This window comes from Miniopterus schreibersii (assembly GCF_964146895.1).
Source record: "Miniopterus schreibersii genome assembly, chromosome: 1".
Taxonomy (NCBI): Eukaryota; Metazoa; Chordata; class Mammalia; order Chiroptera; family Miniopteridae; genus Miniopterus; species Miniopterus schreibersii.
The window spans coordinates 13,010,244-13,020,002 of record NC_138101.1 but is presented as its reverse complement, the minus strand read 5'-3'; positions in this window follow the sequence as shown (position 1 = coordinate 13,020,002).

The following is a 9,759-nucleotide window of genomic DNA, read 5'->3' as shown; positions in this document are numbered from 1 at the left end:
TCCAAAAAGCATCTGGATAAACAAGTAACCCAAGACTGAGTGGGGTGGGTAATGGCAGAGTGACATGAGTCACCAACAATGAATATTTGCTGAGCACAGTCATGCTTGACCTGGTTTGGTCCCACCACAATCTATGAGGTAGGTGTCATCATCACCACTTTACAGACAGAAGATGAAGTCTTAGAGAGGTGAAGCCCCTTGCTCTTAACCACCTTATGTTTTCAAATGCAAGTGTTCTGTGACTCCACAGCATGTGCAAATGACTTCTGAATTAAATTCAGACAGAGGCGAGGGGAGGCAAGAGGAGAGAAAATAAAATCATAAAGAGGTGGATAGTAGTGTCCTGGTAAGTGTTTAACAACTTGCTCTGGGGCAGAGAGGGCTGGGTTATTATGGCAACTCTACCCTGGCCAAGTGATGTTGATTATCCTGATTCTGTGTAAGCCTAGGGTAATGTGTGTGTTTTTGTTTCCATTTTCACCAGAAAAGTTTTAAAAGAACAAAAAAAATTAAATAGAAAAAACCTTACAGAGTAAGGATCTAAAGAAAGAAAATATTTTGTGCAGCCATACAACGTGTGGGTTCAGCTAGGCATTATTACAAAAGAGTAAAACACTTTTTATAAATTTAAGTTTATAAAGGTAAAAATTTAAAGTAAGCTAAGGTTAATTTGTTGAAAAGAGAAAAAATTTTAAACACATTTAGTGTAGCCTAAATGTACAGTGCTTATAAAGTCTGCAGAAGTGCGCAGTAATGCCCTAGGTCTTCACACTCACTCGCCAGCTCACTGACTCGCCCAGAGCAACCTTCCGTCCTGCAAGCTTTATACAGGTGTATCACTTTTTACTCTTTACGCCTTATTTTTACTGTACCTTTCCTGTGTTTGGGTATGCGTAGATTCACACATATTTACCCTGGTGTTACAATTGCCTACAGTATTCAGTAGAGTAACATGTACAGATTGGCAGCCTAGGAGCCGTGGGCTATCCCAGCTAGCCTAGGTGTGCGCCGTAGGCTTTACCATCCAGGTTTGTGTTAAGTGCACTCTGGGATGTCCGCACGACGGGATCGCCTAACCGTGTATTTCTCAGAACATATCCCTATCGTTGAGCAGCGCCTGATTGAACACGCAAAGTATGCATTCCATACATACACTTTAAAAAATAAATAGGATCACATTGTACCACTGTTCTGAACTTGCTTTTTTTCAATTAATCATATAACAGACACCTTTCCATATGTTTCTATTCCAGTGTGTTCTATTTGAGCTGTATAGAAATCCATCATATAGCGGCTATATCATAGTTTAATCAATCAACTCTCTACTGATACTTTCAGGTAGTAGCTAGCATTTATTGCTTCAAACAATGAAACAACAACAAAATCCTTAAACATATTTTTGCATGTTTGTTCTAATTTAAATTTTTTATTAATATTGCCAAATTGCCCACCCCCCCAAATTTTTTAAAATCTTCACCTGAGGGTATGTTTTTACTGATTTCAGAGAGAGAGGAAGAGAGGGGGGGAGAGAGAGAGAGAAAGGGAGAGAGAGAAACATTGACCATGACCAACCAGGGATCGAACATGCAACCTGGGTATGTGTCCTGACAAAAATTGAGCCATAGAAGCCAGGGCACCCTCCCCAGAATTTCATGTTTATTTTCACCCTTTACTAATTGTTTTGGGAGTATTTATTTTCCCTCTCTGTGGTCAACAATATATGTCACCAATTTAAATATATATATATATTTAAACTGATAGGTAAAAAAATGTAATTTCATTGGTGTGATATTCTATTATTATCTTTTACTGTATTTATTAGCTCTCCTGTGGATTTTGTGTTCATATCCTTTGTCCCTCTCCTATGAATTGCTCTCTTATGAATTCAGTGTTTATATCCTTTGTACATATCTCTATTGGGTCATTAATCTTTTCCATATAGATTAGTATGAAGTCTTTGCATATTAAAGAGGTTAGTCCTTCATGTATCATGTATTACAAACATTTTTCTTTCTGATTCTTGTTTGTCTTTTGATTTTGTCTATGGAGGGATTTTGTTTATTTGTTGTTGCTTTTTAAATATGTTCTTTATTGATTTTAGAGAGGAAGGGAGAGAAACGTTGATCAGCTGCCTCCTGCACGCCCCCCACTGGGGATTGAGCCTGCAACCCCAGCATGTATCATATATATAAGCAAATATTTATACATATGAGTGAATTCTTTAGATAGTATAGATATGAATTTTTGATGGTTATATGTGATGGAAATGCTACCCCAGTCAGCTTTATTAATTATCATGGTACAGAGATTCAAAAATTTTAGGCAGTTAAAGCTGCCATTTCCTGTTTATTTTCTCTTATTGTTTCAATCTTTCGAAAACTACCATGTCTACAAAGATTTGGTAAATGGAGCCCCAGTTTGGCCACCACATTTCAGTAATCACATGAAATTGCTGAATAGCATCCAAAAATGATGAGAAAGGAAAAGTAGGTTTCCATTTTTTCATGAGTAAAAATCAAAATAGAACAGACCAAAGAGAGGACTTGTGCATTGTCTCCAAGAATAATATAGTGGATCATGAGCTATGATTTTCCATGTCCAGTAATTCTGATGAAGAGAAAATGAGTTTACAGCAGAGAAAAGAAGTTGTAAATGAACACAAAAAAGAATTTATTTACTATCAGGGTGCTAGGACAATGGAAAAAAACTTCAAAATAGGTTTTCCTAAGATACACCAATGGTTTACAAACTGGAATTTTTGTTTGGGGTATCTTGGGGAAGACTGTTAGCAGCAGGCTAAGGACATGAGTCTGTTGGTTGAACACAAAGATCTGGAAAAACTGGTCTATCCAGTTGACAGATAGGGTGTTGATAGGTGGGATGCTGACCCAGCTGATAAGCCCAAGGTCTCTTCCCAGTACTGGCTGACATTGGTAGACAACGGGCAAGTCACATTCTTAAAAGTAATAATTTTGGTCACAGTTTTGTGATTTTGTGATCTGTATTAATGCACGTTTGGCCTTGGACAAAAGGGTTCACAGTAAACACTTTTCCCCCCCGAATCCAACATAGTCACAAATTGTCATAAAAGTGAAAACCAAAGTCATTGAGAATATTAATTTTTTTAAAGGAGGGATTAAAAAGCATGTTCTTCTGTGGTTTAGGAATGCTATGCTGGAGGGAAATTTAGATAAAAATAGTTTAGCACACTTCCAAACTCCCAAATTTACTTTTCGTAGAGCAGGCATATTCAGCATATAAATCAATGGTCAAATCTGGTCTTTAGTGATTTTGAAAACAGACATAAAATACATATTTTACATTTTGAAAAATCTTTAATTGACTAGTAGAGCCACGGTAAAAGAAGATCAGAAATTTTTTTAGCTGCATAAGATTTTCAATGAGTTCCCTAAGGATGTGGGTGGATATCTTTTAACTTTGAGATTGGGCTGATTAGTGGAAAGGGAATGTAGTGTCAGGCATTAGAACCTCATTTTTAGTCTTTAGCATTTATGCAATTCATTTCCTCTGTGAATTAAAAAAAAATGCTTTATAATATCTTGGTCATACGAGCAGTGTTCCATTTAACCAGCTGGAAATGAAGATATCCGAGGAAGGCCAGCTGGTGGCCAAGCCAGGCCTCACAAGGCTACATTGTATTGATGGGGTCGCCAGGGCCTAAAGTCCAGTAACTCAAGTTCATTAGATTCACTCAGACTCAGAGACACGGACTCACATTAACAAACTCCTAATTCTCTGAGGCCAAGAATGGGGGGAATGAACACGCTCATCTGCCTTTCCTTCCTCACCAGACTTGTGACATCAACCAAAGGGGTACTTTTAAAAAGAATAAATCTACAAAGTGTGGGGGAAACAATAAAAAGCTTCATTAGAAAACCAGAAATTTGGTACTATTCCTAAAAGAGAAAAAGCAAAAGGAATCATATTTAAATGGAAAAAAAATATATCCTGTAGAACATCACAGCTCAAACCACATGCAAGAGAGGAATCATAGCACTGGGGAGACTGTTTTGAGGGGAGCTCCAGGCTTAGAGCTAAAGGAATTCACTAATTCATTCTTCTATTCAACAAAATATTTGCTATGCATCTGTTGTGTGCCAGCCATTGTTCTAGGCTTTTGGGTCGTCAGCTCAGTGAACAAAATGAGATCCTTGCCCTCTTGGAGCTTGTGTCCTAGTGAGATGAGAAGGGCAATGAAAGGTACTCAGTAAGCATTTCAGTACATCAGGTAAGGATGACTGCTATGAGGAAATGGGGGCGTGGGGGCAAGAGGGGCTGTTTATTAAATGACACGGTTGGGACAGGCCTCATTGAGAAGAGGAGAGAGTTACCAAGCAGCTGTCTGGGAGAGGGACTTTCAAAGCAGAGGAAACAGTAAGTGTGAAGGCCCCAGGATGGGACTGTCTGTCATATTCTAGGGACTTTGAGGACACCAGAATGACTGCGGAGGGGTAAGCTAGGAGGACAAGTAGGAGGAGGTGAGGTTGACAGGTCGGAGGGAGCTGGATTGTGTAGCCCTTGTGTGGACCTTGGGTTTTAACTTAACAAAATGGGGCAGAATCAGGGGGATCTGTGTAGGGGAGAGAGAAGAGTGCGGGGTTTTGAGCATAGGAGTGATTTGATCTAACACACATTTTAAAGGGCTTCACTCTGGGTGTCATGTTGAGAATAGGCTGTAGAAAGGCAAAGACAGACACTGGACGACCTGTAATCCAGGTGAGAGAGGAAGCAGTGGAGATGATGAAAGCAGTCAGTTCTGAATATATTTTGAGGGTAGAACAAACAGGGTTTCCTGATGCATCGGGTGTGCAGTGTGAGAGAAAGAGAAAAGGCCGATGACTCACGATTCCTGGCCTGAGCAACTGCTTAGATGAGTTAGGCAGTTGTCCCCACCTGAGATGGGGACAGCCGGGAGAGTGGAATTTAGGAGAGGGGGCAGGTGGTCATGAGTTCCATTTTGGATGTGTTGAATTGAGTTTGAGGTCTCAGTTAGACAGCCAGGTAGAGCTGTCAGTAGGCAGTTACCCATAAGGATCTGGCGTTTGGAAGAGGAGTCTGGGCTGGAGTACATATTTGGTGGTTATTGGCATACGTATGACGTTTAAAGCCACAAGGCTGGATACGGTCACTACATGGGACAATGTAGGCACGGAAAAGTAAAATGAATAATTGGTTAAAGGAGAAAAACCAGAGGATCGTCTCAATAGATGCCAAAAAGGGTTCTGATAAACTTTGAATGCTCCCTCCTGATTAAGAAAACAACTATAACAACAAAATTCTTAGCAGACTAGAAATATAAGGAAACTTTATTTAAGGGGAAAGAAAAAGGCCTCAATATATAAAGGAAGATATTGTGTTCTCTAGATGGAAGACCCAATGTATATTTTTTCTGCTTGATATTTCTCAAATCACAAAGCATCAGCCTTATTGTAACAAGTAGAACAGCACAATTATGTGCAAAGAAACGTTAATCATCATTTTATCCCCACCTCGATCCCCTTCGAGGTGACAAACGCTAACAACCTGGCATTTATCCCTGCCTAACTTTCCCACGGCTCATTCAGTATTACAAGCATTACGCAGCCCACAGAAACAGAGGCCTTTCTGTCTGTGCTTTGTTTTGCCAAAACAGTATCATACCATACACGTCGCTAACTTTTAAAAATTTAACAATATATCATGGACATCTCTGCAAATACGTAGATGTAGATTTGACTCTAACTTTTCCCCTAATATATATCACATACATACACATATACACATTATACATATGTACTATAAATGTGTGTACCTATATAATGTATATACATATTAGTGTGTATATAATATGTAAAATGTATTATAATTATATATTATATGTATAATATATAATACATATAATATACATACATTAATAGAATATCATTATTCTAGGATATCATTTAGCTACCATTATGCTAAAAAAATTTTAAATTAGATCAGGTTTTTTTTCTTCTACACTTCTTCCAGCATCTAGCCAAATCTTACCCCCTTACCCCCAACCTAGCATAGCCCCATTAACAAACCCATGCAGGACATTTCATACTTTTCCCCCCCAAGCTCATGTAATTATAAACAAATGGACTGCATACAAATATATACATTTATGCACACACTCTCATACACACATATTAGTTTATCACTGGGAGCCATAGTATACAAAATTCTCAGCATTTTGCCCTTCTCAGCATCCTGTAGAAACCCTTCTAATTCATGGGCAGTGGTTCTAATTCCTTCTTCTTAGCAGCTGCACAGTACTTGATGCAGATACACAATTTATTCAACCCTTTCCTTATGATACGTATTCACTTTGTTTTAGGTTTTATTAGTATAATTCTGCAATAAACAAGTTTACATTTAGCCTTCTGTACTGGTTCTTTAATTTCTACTGGCTACATTCCCAGGAGTGCAATCACTGGGTCAAAGGGTACATGGATTCTTTATTTCAATAGATGCTGTTAGACTATTTTTTCTCAAGAGGCAATAACAACTCACATTTTCACAAGCAGTGCATGAGATTGCAAGAGATGATATCACTCTTTTTAATTTTTGCCAGTCTGATGGGTGTAACGTCTCATTATCACTTTAATTTGCAGTTCCCTGACTGCTGGTGAGTTTGTGTACCTTTTAATATGTTTATTAGCCATTTGGATTTGCTATTCCGTGAATTGCCTGTTTATACCTTTTGCCCTTTTTAAAAATTGGAAGGATTTATCTTTTTCTTATCACTGGGTAAGAATTTGTTGTACATAAGAAATATTAACTATCTGTTAGCTGCATGGCATATCTTTTTCTAAATGCATATTTTGACTTCTGAGTTTGTTTACAGTATGTTTTGCCCTATAAAAGTTTTAAATCAAATGTCTCTCTTTTATACTTTCCAGGTTTCCGATGTTAGTCAAAAGGGTGTTCTCTGACCTCTAGATTTGCATGTAGCACCTAAATGTTCTTCTGAGATTTATTGTTTACATTTAAGTTTTTAATCCACTTGGCGTTTATTTTTGGATTTGTTGTGAAATTGGGATGCAAGTTCATTTTGTTCGAGATGAATAGCCAGTTATGCCAGCACTATTTATTAAGTAAACCATTCTTTCCCACAGAATTGAAATACTACCTTTGTCACATATTAAATTATGATATATACTGAGATCTATTTTTGGATCCGCTCTTCTGTTCCACTGATTTGTCTACTCTTATGCCAATACTATGTCGGTTGTATTACAGTGAATTTTATTACAGTGCCTTTCAGTTGAAGGCAAGACTCTCATTATTTATCTTCTACATAGTTTTTTTTTGCTATTTAGGAATTTATATTTCCATATAGATTTTAAAGTAATTTTATCCAATTCCTTCCACCCCTCAAAAAGAAAACTGTTGGAATGATAAATGGACTTGTGTTATATTTATTTAGGGAAGACTTTTTTTTTTTTAATCTGTAAGAATTTTAGTAGTAATTTCTTTAAAAAAGAAATACCATAAGCACATCTTAAAAATTAACAATTTCTTGATATAACTGTCTATTTCAGATGAGCTGCTTTCCTTTAACCCTCTGAAGGTGACCACTAAGTTTTGTTTTGTTAAGAGCTAGTGGGCATAAACAGATTGGATGTGTTTCAGTCTGTTATAGTAATTATTTTTCCGTCTCAGTGGCCTGTGGGAGACTCTTCAGGTTGGCTTGTGAGGCCTTGGGACACTGCCCTGGGGAACTCTGAGGTCACACCAGAGAGCAGGAAGCTCAGGTGCTCGTGTCAGGCAATGTGTTTCCTGCCCTTACCACTGCCATGGCTGGAATCCCTGGGGCCTGCTGCCTTCTAGGGGAAGTGGAATTTGGGACAACCATCTGGGCACTTGATGATACTGGTTTAGCCGCTGTTTCTGGACTTTTTCAGTGGACAAAGTGCAAAATGGTGTTTATTGATAAGATTACATATGTCATGAGTCTATACTAACACTTGCAATTCAAATTAAAGACTATAGAGCTTTTACTTAACTCATATTCTGCTTTCTGCCACACTGAAAAATTTTGGTTGTCAACAACCCCAACAGAACTACTGTTTACTTTAGGCCACTCTCGTACAACAGTCTCAGAAATAATGGTCTCCACACTGTCTCTAACACATGAGATTTCTGAGAGCCGCTTAAGATACTTTTTGCAATTCTTTTTATGCCCTTAGGATATATCCCACTAGGGATAGGCTATCAAGTTACTGTGCTTTAAAAGTCATTTTAAATTGGTTCTCTCTGTGTAGCTGTGCCACCAACCTGACTCCAGTTGGGTTAAGTTCATTTCTTTTCTTTTACTTTTAGTGTTTAGAAAGTGCTCTTTAAAAATTTAAGTTTGATGTATAATCGTGTAAAATATATATGGTTTTAAAGTCGAATCTGAAAGTGAGGTTTATATTAAAAAAACTGCAGTGTCTGTCTCAGCTTCTACTACTTCCCACTCAGGAAGTCATTTAAAACTGCTTTTATAGGTAATTAACTTTGTATTTTTAAATTTAAGTAGTTACAGATCTATGCACATGTGTATATAAACACAATATGTGTGTATGTGTGTAGTGCGTATCCCCTCTTTGTTATGGTGGAAACCACACATACTTCCCCCCAGCTTGTTTTCTCATATAGCAAGCTGTCTCAGAGATCATGCTCTCTCCTTAATGTTTTCCATTTGAGTGTTTTCATCCAGTGGAGTTCCCACTCTCTGCCAGCTTATCAGTCTTGGCTTGGCTAGCCTGTCCCCTCATTGGGTCTTCAAATGCACATTCCAGCCATATCATGTGTCCTCTCTTCCAGGCCATCAACAGTATCTAGCAACTGAGAAGTGTTATTTTATAATATTAAGTTTTCCCATCCAAGGCAACATATATGCAAATGCAAGGATATCAGTTATATCTCATATTAGTATATAAATTTCATCCAATTCTCATCCAAATCCTAACAGGACTTTTTAAGGGAATTTAGTTAATTGGGTACACAATTCATATGAAAGATAAAGGGACAGAAATAGCCAAGAAAATTTTGAAATAAAAAGAAAAATGAGTGAAGGCTTTTCCTCCCAGAATTAGAACATACCAAGAGTCTACAGTATAGACTTACTTCCCTAACATACTCTAAGATTTCTGCTCCTGGCCATGATTAAGCAACAGGTCCAGATGTAGCCCTCTTCCTATACAACTAAATTCATAGACATAATGTATAAAACATAAGTTTTCAGGCTGGGATATGCATCCAGGTGTGTGTGTCACAGACCAAGAGCATTCATTTGTATCCTTGCCTCAGATCCCTCAAAAGTTAGCAGCGGACCTGTACAGTCACCAGAGGTAGCCTGACTGTGTTTCTTATTAATACACCTCTCTTCTTGCTGGGGGAACCCAATATTATTTTTCACCACTTGAACCCGTTCTCTGAGACCTGGACAGTGTATCAGAACTCATGGCTTTACCTATCACTCTGTCAAGTGTCTGCTCCCATTGAAAGAATTGTCTATATGTCTTTTTATCTCCTACTCACTCAACCCACTTCATTTGGATTTTCATTCCCACCACTCTTCTGAAACTGCTCATATAAAGGTCACCAATGGCCTCCATCGTTCCAAATCCAGTGGTCAGGTGTCCATCTCATCTTACCTCTGTATTAGTTTTCTATTGCTGTTTGGAACAAATTACTACATTCTTAGCAAATTAAAGCTAAAATAATTTATTATCTTATGACAGAAGATAT